Genomic DNA, 20,434 nt, shown 5'->3' with positions numbered 1-20,434 from the left:
AAACTGATGCTGTTGACGGTATGCCCTTTACAAATACGGTTCATAGACACCCTGAATTTCCTACCCATGAAATTGAGCAAGCTGCCAAAGGCCTTTGGGTTCCCATGGTATAAGTGTTATTTTCCACACTTTTTTAACACCTGGGCTAACCAGAATTATGTGGGGCACATGCCTCCTCCTGACAGCTATTGAATACATGATGCCTGATGAGAAAGAGAGCTTTATACAATGGTACTCTGAAAACCGTGAAAAGGAGTTTCATTTTCAAACAGAGTTGAAAGCTTATTGTCAGGCTGATGTAATGATCCTACGGCAAGCTTGTAAGCTCTTCAGAGATGCTGTGGTGTCTATGACTAAAAAAGTCAAGGTCTTGAAACCTAAGACACTAACTAAGAAAGTCAAGGCCTTGAAATCCAAGACCCTAACTAAAAAGGGTCTGGCCGTGAAATCCAAAACCCCTGAAATGCTAGAAGCAGTCAAATACATAGACCCATTTCAAAACGTCACTCTGGCCTCCATGTGTATGTTCATCTTCAAGCACATGTTTTTGAGGTCAGAAACTATCGCTCTAGTACCGCCAGACCTCTATAACGGTAAACAGAAACGGTATTCAACCCCCTCTATACAATGGCTCATGCACGTCTCTGAGAAAGAAGACATACAAATTCAGCATGCCTTAGAGGGTGGTGAATACCTCCTGGGCCCCTATCACCTGGACGGGTACTCTGTAATTAAGGGCATGCCGACGGCCTTTGAATTCAACGGCTGTTTTTACCACGGCTGCCCCAAGTGTTACAAACCCCACGAGTATAACAAAATGCTTGGTGCCACATTTGAACACTTATACAGACGTACTCTGACAAAGGCCCGGTATGTTGAAAAGCAGGGCTTTGCTATGAGAGTTCTTTGGGAGCACGAGTGGCTAGACATGTTAAAAACCGACACTGGCCTCTGCTCTTTTCTTAAGACTCGTGATTTACCCAAACCTTTGGAGCCACGCGATGACTTATTCGGGGGTTGTACAAATGCCATACAACTGTACAAGGCTGCTGGTGAGGGTGAGAAAATACACTACTATGATTTCACCAGTCTGTACCCTTTTGTGAACAAAATGAAGTTGTACCCCGTGGGTCACCACACCATCATCTATAGAGATTTTAAGCCCCTAGCCGAATACTTTGGGCTGGTCAAATGCAAAATCTATCCTCCTAAGCAGCTTTACTTTCCGGTGTTACCATGCAGAGTCGATGGTAAGCTGATGTTCCCCCTCTGTCGAACATGTGCGATGTTTAAAGAGGTTGACGTTTGCCGACACACCGAAGAACAAAGGATGTTCACAGGAACCTGGTGAAGCATCGAGGTACAAGCTGCCTTAGAGAAAGGGTACAGGCTCTGTAGAGTACACGAAGTGTGGCATTTTAAGAGCACTACAACACAACTCTTTGCCCCCTACATTAATTTGTTTCTCAGAGACAAACAGGAGGCCTCAGGGTATCCAGAATGGTGTACTAGTCAGGATGCAAAACAGAAATACATCGCTGACTACTACGCTCACGAGGGTATCCGTTTACGCCCCCATCTGATAGAGTTCAATCCTGCACGCCGCCAGTTAGCCAAACTCTGTCTCAACTCCTCATGGGGAAAATTTGCATAGCGCACAAACCTACCTTAATAACAGATCCTGATGAACTGTTCAAGTACCTGTTTGCCCCCTGCTACGAGGTGTCCAGCTGTGAGTTTATCGATGATGATACCACTGCTTTGTGTTGGAAATACACCCAAGAGTACCCCACAACGAGTAACAACATAAACATTTTCATAGCCTGCTTCACGACAGCCCACGCTCATCTAGAGCTTTACAGGATTATGGATAAGCTCCAAGATCGCTGCTTGTATCATGATACAGACTCTGTGGGATGAAGACCCTCCTCTAGGGGATTATCTGGGTAATCTGACCAGCGAGCTAGATAAGGATGAGTATATATTAGAATATACGTCCTCAGGACCTAAGACATACAGTTACCGTGCAAACAAGAACAAAGTGTGTATGAAGGTCAAAGGGATAACATTAAATGTCAGCAAGACCCTAAAAATCAATTTTGATAGTTTGAAGAATCTGGTGCATGAATACGCTACCGCAGCCGATTCTGAGCATGCTAAAACCATAGTCGTGAACCAGGCCTGCATAGTCAGATCCAGAAAGAAGTGGGAAATTACAACCCAGCCCCTACATAAAACATTGCGAGTTGTTTTTGATAAAAGGGTCCTGACTGCTGACTATAAAACACTGCCTTATCGTTATTAGGCCCACTAGAGAGACAGCCTCTATATCATGGACACCAGGTTACAGCATCCGTTCTCCTGCGTGCTAGCAGGGCCCTCAAACTGCGGTAAAAGCTACTTTATAAGAAAGCTCCTAGAAAATGCCGGCTCTGTTATATCCCAAACCCCTAACAACATTGTGTGGCTTTATTCATGCTGGCAGCCTCTTCATACAGACTTGGCTCGGAGGGTCCCCCATATCAAATTTATAGAGGGTATACCGGATAACCTCAACGATGATGAGCTACTGCCCCCAGCCCTTGTAAATATGATCATTGTCGATGACCTTATGCGTTAAGGTAGTGATCATCCGGAGTTAGAGAGAGCTTTGACTCAATATTCACATCATCGCAATCTAAGCATCTGCTACATTGTGCAGAACTTGTTTTACAAGGGAAAGAACAGTCGGTCTATAGCTCTCAACTCTTCATACCTTGTTTTATTTAAAAACGCCCGTGACAAACAGCAAATATCCGTCATAGCTAAACAGATGTACCCCGGAAACACACACTTCTTCATGGAGGCCTTTAACGACGCTACAGCAAAACCCCACGGTTACCTGTTGGTAGACTTAAAAAATGAAACTCTAGAAGACTGTAGACTGAGGGCTGATATTTTTCCCCCCGAGCTACTGGTAGTTTAAACCCCAATGCCCAAGACCCGGACCTATAAAAAGCCGTGGTGATGTCTTTTAGAGCCATTTACAGACCCACCCTTATAACACGCAGTGCTGACCATGTCTGCCCGCCTACGCCACAATTTAGCTCTTCTGAAAATGCTTGCTACAGCCAGCCGCCAACACAGAAAGGCAATCCTGGGCGCCGCTTCTGACGATTTAGTGTCTGCCATTTCAGAAATAGCCCTAAACACCCTAAAAGGCAACGTCCCTATATCAAAGCGTCACTTACAGGTGCTGAAGAAGAAGGGGGTCTTATCAAGAAGCTCAATAATAAAAGGGCCTCGCTCATCACCAAGAAGAAACTGGTGAAACAGTCTGGGGGTTTTATAGGTAACTTGCTGGGCATAGCTATACCTATAATTACAAGCCTCCTCTCGGGCCTGTGATGGAGCATGCCACAAAAATGTATCTGGTTCCTAGGCAGCAAATGGAGCATATGGGGTCTTCCTCGGACAACGCCTGGAATATCCGTAGAAATGAGACTCTACGCCTGGATACTGAAATTCAAGAAATTTTGATCAGGACCGATCTAAATCCCCATGACAAGGCTAACCTTTACACCACCACTCTCAAAAAATTCTTAAATTACTACACCCAGTGGAATACCGAGAAAAACAAGCTGACTCTATATACCCCAGACTCTGAACAACCAACAGCTCCTGCCAACGCCCCGCCGCCCCTGCAGCTGCCTCCCGATCTTGCACCATCCTCAGATACCTTTGTTGTCGATCTCTTAAAAAATGTAAGCCACAGAGTGGCTTCGCAGATGATAATGAATAAACTCGCAGATTCTAAAGACCTAAGCTCTTGGAATGAGCGAGGCGAATTTCTCTACAAGGGACAACCGGTTGCAGGGTCACACATGTACGATCTAGTCAAAGGTCTCACGCACCCTAAAATACTAACGCCTCAAAATGCGCCGCGTGGTTGGGATCAGTTTCTGCGAGCCGCTGCTGAACTCAATATACCCTCCACGCTCATTGGTAATAATGAACACCGGCGACTGCTAGAAATTTTGAAGGACCCCCTACTACCATTGCCTATAGGTTCTGACGGTCGAAGGCTATCCCCTACATGGTCGACCCCTGCACCTGTGGTGCCACTTCGCAAAAAGACAGTGCCCAAACCCCTCATGTGGATTACGCCTTGATGTTTCTACAGACTTTTTGAATAATTGTGTGTATTATGTGTATAAACGCGTCTGGGTTTTTTTCTTCATAGGTTTCTTCAATAAAGTTTGTCAAACTAATTACCCACCTACCAACCTGTTTGTAATAAACACATGTTATAACTTTTCAAGCCGTCTCAGTCGTCTTTTAAAACATTTAAAGTGCATGTATATTGAAATACAGAGTCTGAATGCATGTTTTAAAAAAAATATATAATGTCTTTATTTTACACGTTCAACATTAAGCACACATCTGTTATAAACCCTTACAGTTTTGACAAGCTGCACATTCGGTTTTCACAGGTCTGACCGACGCCCTTGTGTTTTCTTTTACATATTTCACAACTATACTGTCATTGTTAACAAGATCCCTTGAATATAGATTTAAGAAATTTCTAAACGAAACACCCTCTGACATTTTACTGATAAAAAAATACAGTGTTCCCCGCATGTTATGGCCATGGAATCCTGCACCCTCAGCTTATTATACTCCACCACATCTGCAGCTTTTTTCACAAACTTGAATATTGGCTGTCTATAGATACTGTGTTCAGGGAACTCTGCTGTACTGTCAAACACTGTAACCTTGTCCCTAGCTATAAACAAGGCGGCCCAATGTGTCCCACCCTTGTCATGAGGATCTGTGTTAAAGACTAGGGTGCTCGGTCTTTCTGACCCTATTTCGGTTGGTAACCCATCGCTAGGGAAAACCCCTAAAAAGTATTTCCTAGCGTATTTATGCCTGTTTAAGAAGTCACGTATCTGCACAGTGTCCATTTCACAAATGTTTTAAAGATAGTCGAACAAAATCTGTCTGGCATGGTTGATCTGAATGATGCTGGCGAATACCGAGAATATGACCATGTTCACATTCGTCCTCAGCTGCTCTGCGAAACGTATTTCAGCTTTTAGATTCCCGTTTTTTACCAGGTTGTAGTGATCGCCATATTCCATGTCGGGTGTTAGGTTGAATGCGAACAGCGTGTATCCGCTCCCATAGCCTTCTCGTGACACGGCCACACCACAGTCCCTTTGATGCTTCCCGGTTATCAAAAACAGCCCTTGATATTCCCTGATGTAATTGGCGGTTGTAAAACTGGGTGTGTAGGGTTTTGCAAGAATCACATTGCCCTTGTGGACCAACGCCGCGTAGTTGATACTGTAGTGTTTAAAATTGAAGGGGTTTGAGGCATACGTGCCGCTGAAAGCTGTATTGTCCACAAAGCCGATGATGATGAGTTTGGGTAGCTGCCCCAGAAATAAATTCTGCTGCTGTGTTAAGCGGGTACCTGCCGGTATACTGAATACCTGCAGAGATACTCTTTCCACAGCGTACTTGCCGTTAGATATTTGTAAAGCTTCGGCATGCGCTAACCTGACGCTCGGGGACACTTTCACTCGCTTTACAAATAGGCTCGTGGACAGGATGCTCAGCTTGTACTGTTCCGCATCCCCGCTGATGAGGCAGAATGAGTCCTTGTTGCGATCGAGCTTGAGCTTAAGATCAATTCCGTTGATGAGGAGTTTATCTTGGAAGAAGAGGTCTGAATGTATGTGCCCCAGGAGGTCAAAGGTACGACTGGCTGCTGCCTGCCCCGCTCTTTTTATAAAACCCTTATTGGCTCCATCCAGAGTTGTGATTTCAAACTGACCGTATGTATCCCTGTGAAAGAGACCCACTGAAAGTTGTGTGTCAAGGGCGTCGCTACTGTATTTTAGAATGCTCTCGATGTAGGCTCTGTAGGGGTACATGTTATCGTTCTGGGTGATGAGTCGATCGCCCAAGGTGATGTCCACTTGATTAAACAGGGTAGCTAGCGGGTAAGCGATCGTTGCCACTTTAGCGTAGTCTTCAATGTCGGTCCCATCGGCTTTTACGATTTTACACATAAGATGCAGCAGCATGTTGTTGAGATCCCAATACATATCCGTGGACCCTGACACAAAAAACTCTATGGGGGCCAACGGCGTCAATGCTGCTAAAGGTGATACCTCCATGAAGAAGCTGTTTTCGATGCTTGTCTGCGTGGGTTTTAGAGTAAACAAGTCTAACTCTGATTTGGCGCACTCTCCTGATCCACAATGTACGAAGGCCATAGTGCTGTTTACGAGACTTTAAAAAATATTTACTTTAGATCCATTTCGCTTATCTGCAGCTCTCTTCCTTCTTGGAGCTCTTCTTTTCTGAGTGTGTTTTGAAGAGCTCCTCCTTTTTTTATAGGGGACCGGAGGGCCCCTGCATCTGGAAACCTGACGTTTCCTTTTGACACTCGCGCGTGGCTTATACAGCAGCCCAGCTCCTTCTTGCGGCTGTTTGTTCATGCGCTCTGCAACCGCCGATGTAACAGACCCCACCACATCCTGGGCAATGCTCGTAGCAGCCGCCTTAACATGAGGTTTTGCAATTTCATAGCCTCTTCTCAGGAAAGGCATAGCTCTTCTAAACAGACTCCTAAAGAATCCTCCTAATCCAGCCCCGTACATAACAGGTGAACCTTGAAAGTACGGTGGTCCTCCATAACCGGCTTGACTTCTGTAATAGTCCCTGTACATTGACGGGTCACCGTATGTTTTCATAACCACCACTCCGGCTGCTTAATATCCCCTGTCGTGTCTAGGCCTTAAATGAAGCTTAACAATAACTTTCCCATATTTAAAGGCCACCGGCTCAGACTGATCATCGTAGATCATAATTGAAAAAGTATCAAAATGGTTTTTAGAAACTGCGACGTAGTCAGGTTTGTTAAATTGTATGTTGACCATCGTATTATTATCACCCTGTACATGAACCCATCTTAACAGCGGCGAGTAACTATCCCCGATCTTATGAGCCTCTACAATATCATCATAAACATAGAGCGTGTAGAACCCCCCATTAATATCGGGGCACGTGTGATATTGTTCCACCGGACTTTTCACAAATGTTCTACTGTACCTAAAACCCTTCTTAATTTACCGGAGCAGTTAAACAGGGTGTTGCGATTTATGGCTTTAAGAAACACCTTCCTTCTAACGTTATCTAGCACCAGATGAATATTCGCATGTGGTTCTATGGCAGCTATGGATTTGTTGATGGCTTCGACAACGCTTGAAACGCTTGGGTAGTAGCCGTAAGGGAAGGATACGTGTCTGCCCATGGGGTCCTGTTCACGCTTGATGTGAAACTTGGTTTTGGCCGCTGTAAATGTATTCCATGTTCTAGGGTACTGGATTTCTGTTAGGGCAACCTCCCAGTCCCCTTTCAAGTCCAAAGGCTTAGCCAATTTGACGGTGTAATTAGAAATCTGATTGCTGGGGAACATGCCCTTAGAAGCCTTGGATGGTAAGGTTTGTCTCCATCGTATCAGCTGCTTTGAGCTCACACACCCTTCAGGGATCTGGCCAACACCCAACTGTTAAATTTCTCAGGCCATCCCCGCCATTTGACATATGCCTGGCTCTTAGCACCGCTACCTTTCCTTTTCAGAACCTTTTCAACCCTGTACACACGGTTCGGATCATCGGGCACCTTTTGTAACTCTTCCTTGTAAAAACCCCCAGACACCGTTTCCCCATCATAGTCCTTTAACCTGTAAATATACAGCCCTTCCTTAAGCTCCACACTTTCCACTATAAATATTTAATCACTAAAAGTCTGTTGGTAACCCTTCGTGAAGACTCCTTTCAATTTTGAAATCCTTACGTGATCACCTTTTTTAAAAACAGCCTTCTTCACCTTTGTACCGAAATTACGGCCATACACATTTCTCCAAACAGTTAACGAGTCACTAGGTGTTACATCTTCGGGTGCCCTTTTGATGATCCTATGATAACTGGCATTATATACAGCTAAAAAAAACCTGTAGAACATCCACGTATCTGTAGGTGTTGTGGGCCGTAAAAAACCTCCACATCTTAGACTTTAAAGTTCTGTTAAACCGTTCTACAACAGCTGCTTTTACCTCCGTGTGTGTTACAAAATGTTGAACATTGTGCTGTTTTAATAATTTCTGAAATGCCTTGTTTAAGAATTCTTTTCCGGCGTCTGTTTGTAGTTTTTTAGGAATACGCCCCTTATCAAAGATGGCTTTAAAAGCAGTTGTGACGCTAGCCCCACTTTTATCACGCAGCGCCTCTGCATAGGCGTACTTGGACAACACATCTGTGACGGTTAATATATAACAAGAGCCGTTGTTATGTTTTGCTATATCTTGAAGACTTATTATGTCCGCTTGCCATTGATAATCTATTTGCGCATTAACGATTGTCGGGCGTCTCTTAAAACGTCTTCTGGCCGGTTTATGGAGTGAATGCGCCTCCTCGCCTGATAACCACGTCTTCACAGCTTCTCTGCTTACCGATTCCTTTTCATCCACAGCCCTTCTATATAGAGCTTCAGCGCTCCCCAAGCTGCCAACTCCCCTAGTATCATAATAAAGTTTTCTTAACAGGACCCCCTGCATGTTATCAACCGTTACACACCATGCAATGAATGACGCTTGTTTTGTGTAAGAACATTTTATTAAAAAATAAAGAATATTAGCAACATCATAAACACTGGGTTTCATATTTTTTCACATTATGCATAGTAAGTACGGCTTAACACAGAGCCACCCTTTATGGTTTAACATTCTACTAGTTTGTTCTAAATACACGCTATCATGTAAAGTTACATAAGACCTTGTTTAAAACAGTCTTCGGGGGGCCAAAGACCCTGCTTGTCTATCCTTTTAATACAGATTACACATACGCCTTGCTATGAGTCTTTCTATCATTCTTCTATTGAAAGCAGTGTCCATCCCCTGCATAACGGTTAGTTTTAAGCTCGGGTCAAAGGCGTATCGGATCTCATTGAGTGTCAATGTCAAGATCCTCAACATATCAGGGTGGACATATTTCTTTTCATTGTACAACCCGTACACAACCCTTAACAGTTTATACACCTTGCATGGGTCTAACAAAGTACAAATATATCGTATTGTTCTTGTTCTGTATGATTCACACAAGCATTCGTGCGCCACCTGTTGAGGATCGCTGATTTTATGACCGTGACAAAGGCTGTAATAGTCACGTTTGACACAGTTTAGTACCACCGACGCAGCGAAAGCCTTAACTGCCTGCCTGTCGTCATAGGTCAATCCTTGCTCTTCCTTTTCACACTCGGCAGATCCGCATACACACTTATCGCAGCCATCACGGTTTTGACATATGGAACTTTCAGCTTGTTTTGAGCACCACAGACAATTGAAAATTACATTGCTCACTTTTGCAGACCGCCACTCTGCCTCAGGCCTTTTTGGGGTTTCTCGCTAGGTTCAAAAGACGAAAGAATGACAATACGTTAGTTGAAGAAATAAAATACATCATTTTTGTAACTACCTGCTCATAACATTTTCCTACTAACCTCTGCATTTTCACTGCCCTCTGCGGCGGCTCTGAAATCTTGCGAATCGCTAATGTCCTGCGAGGCCCCGTCATCTTCGGCGCTGTCCCAGGCTGTTGCAGAACGACCTTCTCAGCAGCCGTATTCTCCTGAAGGTCCTCACTTTGGCTGCTGTCGCACTTAATCGGGGCCATCCGGCATACATAATCCTTGAGACTAAGTTCTTCCAGAGGCCTACACATGCCGTTGCCAAAACCAGTAACGTCACAGCCCATATCCTTAGGTGTTTCTTGTTGAGCATTCTCGTCCATCACCAGGGGTGTTAAGCTGCGGTAAAATCTATTGATAGTGGCCTGGGAGCCATCCAACACTGGTCTTTTCACGGACGGGCTGTATCTCTTCATTTTGGCTGTGGGCCCCTTTTTGTATTCGAACGTCTGCTTGCTGTACACGACTCTTGCCACAGGCTTATATGTATTCTAAGAAACCACAACCCCTAAAAGAGGCATACACCTCTACAACACCACATGGCCACATGGCCTCAGGACTGCTCCACAGCTGTTCAACCACCAGCTGTCTGCAACCCCCAGTTTTAAACATGCCCAGACATTTCCCTCCTGCAGGCACGCACTTTTCTACGTACTTTTAAACGCATACATACAACACATACCTCTGTTTTTGCAGCCAGACCTGTACTTTTGGAACTAGCCCTACATGTCACCCCTTTTTAAAACCAGAGTTATTGCGGCCAGCAGTTTGCGGCCACACCTGTCACTTTTAGGACCAGCAGTTTGCGGCCAAGGCTGTCACTTTTGCGACCAGCAGTTTGCGGCCAGACCTGTCACTTTTGCGGCCAGTGTTTTAGCAGTGATGGGTGGTGTCCCACCCCACTACTGACGATGTAGAGATAAGGCGAGTGTGTGATGTGATCAGAGTCACGTGTAAGACACAGTCTCTGATCGTATGTAATGCTTCTGGACTTCTGGTATTGGTGGTTGGTATTGCCGCTGGCCCCAGTCGGAGCAAGGTCATGTTGTCGGTCTTATGAGACAGATGATCTACAAAGTCATAATCACAATAAGATGGATCGTGATAGTTACCCCGTATCATCAAACACTCAAGTGATAGTGTTTTTGTTTTGTGTGCGATCTTTGTCCAAAAGGCGCTTGTAGCGTTTCGTTACCTAAAATTCATGATCACAGTAAGATGGATCGTGTAGGTCAACCCCTATAATTGTACACTAAACTAATAGTGTTGTGTATGTTCTTGGCCAGCAGTAGTCTATAGAGACTAGCTCACAGAGATATTCCCACAATGGTGTGTGTGTTATAAGGGGCCTTCTGTGTTTCCTGGAGTAAGGAGGGTGTGGCTCATATGGAAGAATCAAAGCCAGAGACATGTGTAGGTGGTGAGCGAGCTGGATAACATCTCGAGCACGTGTGGTTACAGTTCGGTCCATGGTATCTCATCATTTAGACCTTGTTCATGCGTTCATAGACGGTGTACCCATCGTTGTTCTCGGCGTAGTAAGGATGTATTGTTCCACAGCTGATTGCTCTCCAATACTGTCCATTTGATGTCATCACATGAATGTCCTTTCTTGATGTAGTGATTGGTCAGTAAGAACTTGCCATATTTCTATCTTTTACCCAAAATCCATAAAGGCACTATTCCGCCACCGGGCCGGCCGATTGTCTCCAGCATAGGCTCCTTACTGGAACCACTCAGCAAGTTCAGTGATTATTTTTTACGCCCTTTGGTCCAGGCCACTCCAGCTTACCTAAAAGACACTAGAGATGTCCTCAATCTCATACAAGAGATCAACAGTAATAACACGGAGACCATCAACCTTCTCATGACATTGGATGTGGAGGCATTATACACAAACATCGCCCAAAACGCCACCATTGAAGTAGTAGAACAACTACTCCATGAGACCAACCTCCCTACCAATACCCCTGCGGAATTCATCCCGGAACTCATCACGATGGCCCTCAAGAACAATTTCTTCATGTACTAAACCACCATCTACCACCAGATACAAGGGACCAGCATGGAGACTACCTTCGCGCCGAGCCTGGCAGGATTGTACATGGCACACTTCGAGGCAAATAACATCTTCACGGACAACAACCCCTACAAGGACAGACTGATCACCTGGAAACGGTACATCGACGATGTGCTTATCCTCTGGAAAGGGGATGTTGACACTTGCCAAGAATTCTTTGAGTGAATAAACAAGCTGAACCCCCACTTACACTTTAGCAAAACAGCGAGTGAAAAGTTAATCCCCTTCCTTGACCTCCTCATCTCTTTGGAGGAAGGACAGCTCCATACCACCACCTACAGAAAGGCAACCGACCACAATAGCCTTTTGAGTTTCCACAGCCACCATCCCAAAGCCCTGAGGGAGAACTTACGCTACGGGCAATTTCTTAGAATCCACCGCAACTGTAGCAATATTCATGAATATGACATTCAAGCCAACACTCTGACAAAAAACCTTGAGCAGAGAGACTACCCAGACACTATTGTGAAGCAAGCTTGCAAACGAGCCAGGAACAACAATTGCCAGGCACTTATGGAGGACAGGGTTAAAGAACCAGACAACATCATCACATGCGTGATGATCTTCACGCCCCTGTCTAATAAAATCAAGAACATTGTGAATCGCAACTGGAAGATCTTAAACACTGGTACTTTGACGATAGAACGACCTAGATTTGCTTTCAAAAGAACCACGAACTTACGTGACCAATTGATCAACACCAGGCCACGACCCAAAACCAACCGCCAGGAACCCACTCTATGGGACCTCCCTGCTGTAAAGGGCCACTACCCCTGCGGGGCATGCAGCATTTGTCCTTTCACCCAACACACCAAAACCCTCGAGTTCACATGGGATCAGCACAAACACACGAACTGCAACACCAGAAATTGTGTTTACCTTATCACCTGTCCATGTTCACTCCAATACGTGGGGATGACTACACGACAGGTAAAAACGAGGATCAGTGATCACAGGAGCACGATCAAACGGGGCAGAACGGCCACAAGACTGACCAATCACTACATCGAGAAAGGACATTCATGTGATGACATCAAATGGAAAATATTGGAGAGCAATCAGCTGTGGAACAATACATCCTTACTACGCCGAGAACAACAATGGGTACACCATCTACGAACGCATAAACAAGGTCTTAATGATGAGATACCATGGACCAAACTGTAACCACACATGCTCGAGATGTTATCTAGCTCGCCCACCACCTACACATGTCTCTGGCTTTGATTCTTCCATATGAGCCACACCTCCCTTAGTCCAGAACACAGAAGGCCCCTTATAACACACACACCATTGTGGGGATACCTCTGTGAGCTAGTCTCTATAGACTACTGCTGGCCAAGAACATACACAACACTATTAGTTTAGTGTACAATTATAGGGTTTGACCTACACGATCCATCTTACTGTGATGATGATTTTTAGGCAACGAAACGCTACAAGCGCTATTTGGCCAAAGATCTCACACAAAACAAAAACACTATCACTTGAGTGTTTGATGATACGGGGTAACTATCACGATCCATCTTATTGTGATTATGACTTTGTAGATCATCTGTCTCATGAGACCGACAACATGACCTTGCTCCGACTTGGGCCAGTGGCAATAACAACCACCAATACCAGAAGTCCTTAAGCATTACATACGATCAGAGACTGTGTCTTACACGTGATCACATCACACACTCGCCTTATCTCTACATCATCCTCTTTCCCCTCCCACCCCTTCTTTGCACTATCACCGCAAACTGAAACTAAACTTCAAGCAGGAGGCAGATGAGGTAACACGCACGCATACGCTGTAAACGCATGCGCTGAAACCGCATGTCTGGCCATTGCGCATGCGCACAACCGAGGCACCCGTGAACACAGCTGCTTCGGATACCGACCGTCCAGACCGGAAACAGGTACCGCCAAAATGAAGCACAGCGGGACTACATATAAAGCCGGTACCAAGACTCTGCTCCAGTTCAGGCAGGAGGACGGTTGGGGTAGGTTCACTAGAAGCTACACCCGAGCAAAACTGTAAGTAGAATCGCGCTGAGTGTGGCCTTTGGCGTTATACTCGATTAACTAAGATCAAGACCGTACGGTCGGCACTAAGTTATGTGTTGATATTTACTAGGGTATCTATATCTTTATTACTTCTCATTCAGCCAAGAAGGTGTGAGCGCTCGTCCCCTAGTCTATGGAGCAACTTCCTCCCTAGCTTTAGGTGAGTGTTGGGATGATAAGGTGTGTGTTTACTGTATTTTGGCACTTCGACACGAACGGGGGTTGACTTGCCATCACCCTTGTTGAGTCGCCACTTTGACTCACCAGTGATACAATGGTGATTGTCCTGGGTATCTCTACAAGAGGACCCTGGGATCAGCAGGTGACTTCGAGTAGTGACCGGGTGCCACACGCACCAGGGCGCCTTCGCCCATTGGTCGGGCATTCTGTTTGCTTATCGTTGAGACACTGCGTCCTATCTACTCTTGGGGGGACTCTTGATTACTGTCCATCTCTGGTTCGTACCCAGCCTTATCTATTTATGTTTGATTTGAAGAGAGATTCCGGGGCAAGGCTACTTTCCCCTGCCCCCACAAATCCTTGACATATTGTCCTTCTCTCCGTTCCTTTTGTTTTTTACCTTGGCAGTAATCCAGGAGCGATCTTAATCTGACAGTACAGAGAGCAGGGTTACTTAGACCTTGAACACCCGGATACATACTGTGGGTAGTATCCCTCAGATCACATTCAAGCACACTTCACTTTTTATTTGGTCCTGAGGAAGCGCCACGGATCCGGTTGGACCTCAGGGGCGTGAAACATGTCGACCACATTGACCACATTGTAGTTACCTTTTGGGACATTAAGCCCACCAAGGTAACACCTAACCTACGGGTTTTTTAACCTGTCAAGGGTGCCACCCCCCTCTCATTAAAAATATCCTTTGAGCAACCCTTAGACATTTTTACAGATCACGTTACACACACCACTGCACCACTATTGTTTTTAGGACCCATACTACACACCCGCATGCACCATACAGCATTTTCTCTCAAAAGATCTCTGCCAAAGTTACCCTTCGGGGGACCCATAGGGCATTGCAGCGCCGGCCCGACGAGGAGCAAAACGCCCGATGATGAAGCATGACACCTCTTGGGGTGTGTGAGGGCAACAAGAGAAAAGCTCTGCTCCTCCCCTCGACACTTGGGTCTCGTCCAGCCTAGAACCCTCTTCACATACCTTTTTCTCCTCCTTTCTACTCTTATGGAACAGTGTCTCCTTATTTGATTGACATCTCCCTTAGTCTCCCTTGCTAGCTCTGCTAGTGTTATCGGTGCTGGGGTGTTTTGCTTTAGCACGAAGTTGAGGTATTCCTCTGCCATCGATGTCGTCTCTTGTGCCTGTGGTAATGGGTGTCTCGAGATGTAGTCTGCCGGGTTGTGTTCTTTCCCTCCTGGCTTGTGCACAATCGTGAAGTCATAGTCCATCAGCCTTATGCCCCAGCGTTCAATCCTGGGTGGCATTTTGGCTGAAGGGCTGCCATAGATCGTCACCAGCGCCTGGTGGTCAGTTATGATGGTGAATGACTTCCCGTAGATGAACATGTGATAGTGTTCACACAACCATACCACTGCTAGGCTCTCTTTTTCTGGTTGCGAGTATGCTTTTTTAATGTCTGTCAAGCTTTTTCTTGCGTATGCGACAATTTTTCTTTGGGAATCTCTCTCTGGCAGATGCTGCGCTAGTATTGTTCCTAGCCCTACTGGGCTAGCATCAACAGTCAGTTCAGTGCAGAGCTGGGTGTCAAAGTACGTTAAATGTTCCACAGTCACCACTGCTTGTCTTATTTCTTCGAATGCCTTGTTGCATTCCTGGGACCAGATGAACTTCTGTCCTTCTTTGGTCAGTTCTCTTAGTGGTGTGCTCATTGTGGCAAAATTCTGTATGTATTGAGCACAGTAGCTGGCAAGGCCTAGAAATGATCTTACTTCTGCTACATCCGTTGGGGGATTTGTGTTCTTCAGTGTTGCAACTTTGCTGGGATCTGGCCTCATCCCATGTTTGGAGAAAATGTGTCTGAAGAACACCAGCTCCCCTCTCCCCAGCTCTCATTTGTCTCCATTCAATGTTGGGCCCGCTTGCTCCAGTTGTGTACATACTTGACGCAACGCGGTGTCATGTTCTTTGTCCGTTTTTCCAAATAGCAAAATGTCATCACTGTAATTTAGACTGTTTTGTACCGGCCTTATCACCTGCTGTATTGTCTCCTGGAATATCTCCGCTGCCGATGATATTCCGAAGCTTAGTCGCTTGTATCTAAACAGACCCAGGTGTGTGGAAAATGTCGTGATGTACCTGGACTGGTGATCTAGTTCTAATTGATGGTACCCTTTGCACAAGTCCAGCTTCGAGAATCGGCAGGCCCCAGTGAGACAGCTGATCATGTCGTTTAGGTGTGGCCTCGGGTGATGTTATCTTGCAATTGCAGTATTTGGGATCCTCATGTCTACGCACATGCTGATTTTGTAGGTGTTCTTCTTTGGAACTGTCACAATCAGAGACACCCAAGGAGTTGGCCCTTCAGCAGGTTCAATTATGTCTTGTGCCAGTAAGCTAGTTATTTCCTCTTCAACTTGTGTTTGCAGGTGGATTGGTAGTCTTCTATGATATTGAGCCACTGGCTTGATTGCTTCATTGATATGTAATGCTATCTGTTTTCCTTTCAGCTTGCCAAGGCCTTTTAGTATAGCTGGGTATTCTTTTAGGATGTTCTCCGTTTCTGACATGTGGTATGTCATTGCTAGTAGCCCCATCACTTGCGCCGTCACATTGCTTAGCAGGCATGGTGCTGGGATGTCACCCTTGAGCACGTGTATTTCTTCTTGGTAGGACCTGCCTTTGTATGTTAAAGTCTCTGTAAAAATTCCCATGTTCTCTACTGGGCTCTTGGAACCCCACGTGAACACATCCACGGTCGATGGTGATAGCTGTGGTTTCACTCTCATTTTCTTGTACTCTGCCATGCACATGATGTTGCATGTGGCCCCACTGTCGAGCACAAACTTTGCTTGGTGGCTCCCTACGCCGATGTCCACAGTGACGGTTTTCTTTATTTGCTGCTTCTCCATGAGATAAACGTGCTCTGTCCTCTTGGCTTCTTTGGGCGCGTCTGACATTAGATATAGTCTCGCCTCCCTCACGGGCACTGCCGTTTCTTCTGACTCGTCGGAGGAGCTGCGATTAGCCGTCTCCATGTGTCGTGCGTACCTGTTGCTGGTCATCCGTGGTCTCCTTGTTCTGCCTCTCTCACTTCTGAATTGCCTGGTCATGCACATGCTTGAAAAGTGATTGTCCCTGTTGCACTTCCTGCACTTCTGGCCCATTGCTGGGCAGGCACGACGTGTGGGAATTCAAGGCCCTATCTGTAGCATGTTTGTTCGCTCTTCTTTGGTAGGACCGGCACCTTTTTATTTATTTTTTTTAAATTCCCAGTGACCCGATGTGCCAACGCCACCCTCTTCTCTTTTCCCATCTCCATCAGCTTGGCATGCTCTGTGGACCGTGCTTCCGTGCGAGCCATCGTCAGTATCTTTTCCAGCGTCGTTGGTTCCTTCAGAATGCGTGCTCGGAAATCCACTGATTGACACCCTTCGATAATACTCAATCTTATTGCTTGCTCATTGTCAAATTTGTCAAACTCGCAGTATGTGACCAGTTTCCTCAGTCTCGTTGCAAAATCGTCTAGACTCTCTACCCCTTGCTGGCATGCAGTGTTGAATGTGTACCTCTCAAAATCAACGTTTCTGGGTCAAATTTCTGTGTGAGACACTGTAGCACTCCCTTGTAGTCCGCTGTTTGATCAGCGGGGAATATTAAGAGCAGATCTTCTATTTCATCCTCTGCGAGATTCAGAAGTAGGTGTAGTTTGCTGTCCGGGACGTCCGTGGCACTCATGTAGCGCTCAAATTTTCTGATCCATCTTTCCCACCTGATGCCTGCTTGCGGCTCCGATAGGCTAAATGGTAGAGGCCTGCGGAATATTGCTTGCGTGCTCTGCTTCTCATCATTGTCACTCATTTTCCTTCTTTGGCACTCTTTTACCCCCCTATTTTTTTTGTCTTTAATTCTTTATTTGTCCTTTTGTTTTCACTGTATGTTGTGATGTCCGGTTCCCTTGGGGTCCCCACAGTCCACTGCAGGGTCCTAGTGCTCTGCCCCAGGTCACTACAACATGACAGTGACTGGCTCTTCTGAGGTGTGTCGTGTACTTTTTTCTAGACTTGGGGGTAAAAGTAGCCTGGGTGTAGAGGGAGTGCTGTTTTTTGACAAGATGCCTGGGGAGGAGTTGTGCCCTCCGCAGATTAAATTTCAAAGTGCCCTGCCTGCAGCAACCTGACCCCATGCTGTCCATACCTTTGAAACTCTAGACACTTTGGAGCCAAACACAGGTGAAGGGAGAGAACTGACCAGAACCTGTTTGGTAGCAGGTTGAGGATTGTGCCACACCAAAGCTGGCACTAGGTATAAATGTGGCACCTTCAGATCCTCTCATCAGAATACTACTGGATCTCTGCAAGATTCAGAAGAAGGACTTCCCTGCTGCCTGAAGAGGGAAGACTGGACCTTCTTGCCTTGAGCCTAGGACTCCAAGGCTCAAGTGGCTGACCTCCTGTGTGAACTACAGGGACACAACAAGCTTTCAGAGGCCTCCCTGCAACTGCCCAGCTGACAATTGATGGAGCAAGGACTCGTATAAAAGAGACTTGCTCGGAAGCAATCCTCTCATATAACTCGTAATAATATATTAATTGAAGTTTTGTATAAACTAATATACACCACATTCCATATTTTAGCTAGAATGATGCTTGCTTATGTGTTTTACTAACAAGTAACCAGAGTGAAACTTAAAATGGCTGCTAACACGGGAAACTGTACTGCGCATGCGTCAACTGCATCAATGCAGTATGACAAGTCTTTGCTTGGAGGGAATTTCTGGCACCTGCACAAACATTTCTAAAATGGCCGCTTGTAAACTCACATGCCAGGCATCTGCTTTGCCTAAACAAAAAAATGCTATTTAATAAATGCTAATACGGGGAGATCTATTATAAGTAAATGGGGTTAGAGATAGGGGGTATACAGTGAAATCATTTTATTTTGAATTTAATATGTTTTCTTTTGACCTCTCTACTAGTTTGTATTTGGGCCTCCGAGCGATGCTAAAGTTTGTGCAGCAAGTGACTCCTCACGCAGGGGCAGTAATAACAAGCCGGGAAGCCGTGATGTGGTACTTGAAATCCGTCCCAGGCCATCATTGCTACATGGCCTGGGAACCTGATGGACATCCTGAAAACTGAATGGAAATGAACATCAAATGTATACATTTGTCTGATAAGGATGTCAATACGAGTGGGAAATAAAGCTTGGGAATAAAAATTAAGGGGCGGGAACATTAAACAAAGAACCAAAGAAAATTATTAAAACTAAGTATGATGTGATGATCATCCCCCCTTGCCTGTCCAATCATAATTAGGAGTTTCATAAAGATGAAACAGTAATGGGTGGTACATGAGCAAAGAAAAGTATAATTGAGGGAGTTTAGTTAGTTAGATTATTCTCAGCAAACCAGAATGCTGAGGGACCGGGATGCTGTCCGAAAGCTGAACGAATGCTGAAGGAGACTCGAATTGCAGAACTTAGAGCCTAAACCTAATTAATTAGAAGAAAATCGCGGAAGAATCGAGGAGGGAAATAAGGCAAAGAATTAGAAGAAGATCATGGAAGAATCGAGGAGGGAGATAGTGTCAGAGAGGGGTGCTACGCAGGCGTCTGATCTAGAAGAGGTCATCTATCCTGTCCTGAATCCTGTCCTGAATTCTTTGTCACCTGATCTTAACCAGGGGACCCTTCCAGCTCCTTGGCCAAGGGGTTGGTTTCCACACCATCCTAGGAAAATATACATCTGTGTAGTATGTCAATGTACTGCTCTCTCTTTCCTCTCCTTTCTGAAGTACTGTCATTGTAATATGACTTTCTAATATAGGTGACTGATGAGTATATTAATTGATTTTTCCTCCTTGGAAAAACAGAGTTCGTACTGTATTCTTGTTTTGGCTCACATGAATTAACCAGATAAACATTTAAAACTTCTCGAGAGTCTTTGGTTATTTCAAATAATAAGAAATATAAATTATATGTCCTTTCACCATCAACTAGTTCCAACTAATAGGTCCATTAACCAGAGAAAAGAACTTTTTGATAAGTGAAAGATTAGTTAAAATCTGACAGGTAACTAATGTCATAAAAAGGCATTTATAAAAAAAATTGACCCCAGTGGTATTTACTAACCAATGTGAATGTATTTATTTCGGTCTCTCAAGCACGGTCTCTGGCATCTGCAGGGTCTGAGACAGCATCTCTGACAGAGTCTGTGCCAGCATCTGTGTCTGGTCTTTGACGGATCAGTGACATCTAACGAACTAACCTACCTCAATTATACTATTCTGTGTTCGTGTACCACCCCTAAATGTTTCAATATCGTGAAATCCCCTACTTCTGATTGGACAGGGCAAGGAGGTGAGTTCATTACACCATGCTAAATGTAATATTTTACTTTAGATTCATTGTTCAATGTTCCCCCCCCTTAATTTACCTTCCCAAAGCTTTATTCCCACCCGCATTTCACATTATGCTCAATACATTGTATGCAAAAATTGTACTGTCTTGGTCAATGGCTTAAGTTCTCATGTGATTCTTACCGGCTTGACCTTGGCTGGGTTTCAACTGTGTCATCATAGTTCTGGGCAGGGTTTAGTACGCTTGCGCATAGATCAGGTGGGG

This window comes from Triturus cristatus, chromosome 11, assembly GCF_964204655.1.
Source record: "Triturus cristatus chromosome 11, aTriCri1.1, whole genome shotgun sequence".
NCBI lineage: Eukaryota > Metazoa > Chordata > Amphibia > Caudata > Salamandridae > Triturus > Triturus cristatus.
Note: the sequence above shows the minus strand (reverse complement) of the source record.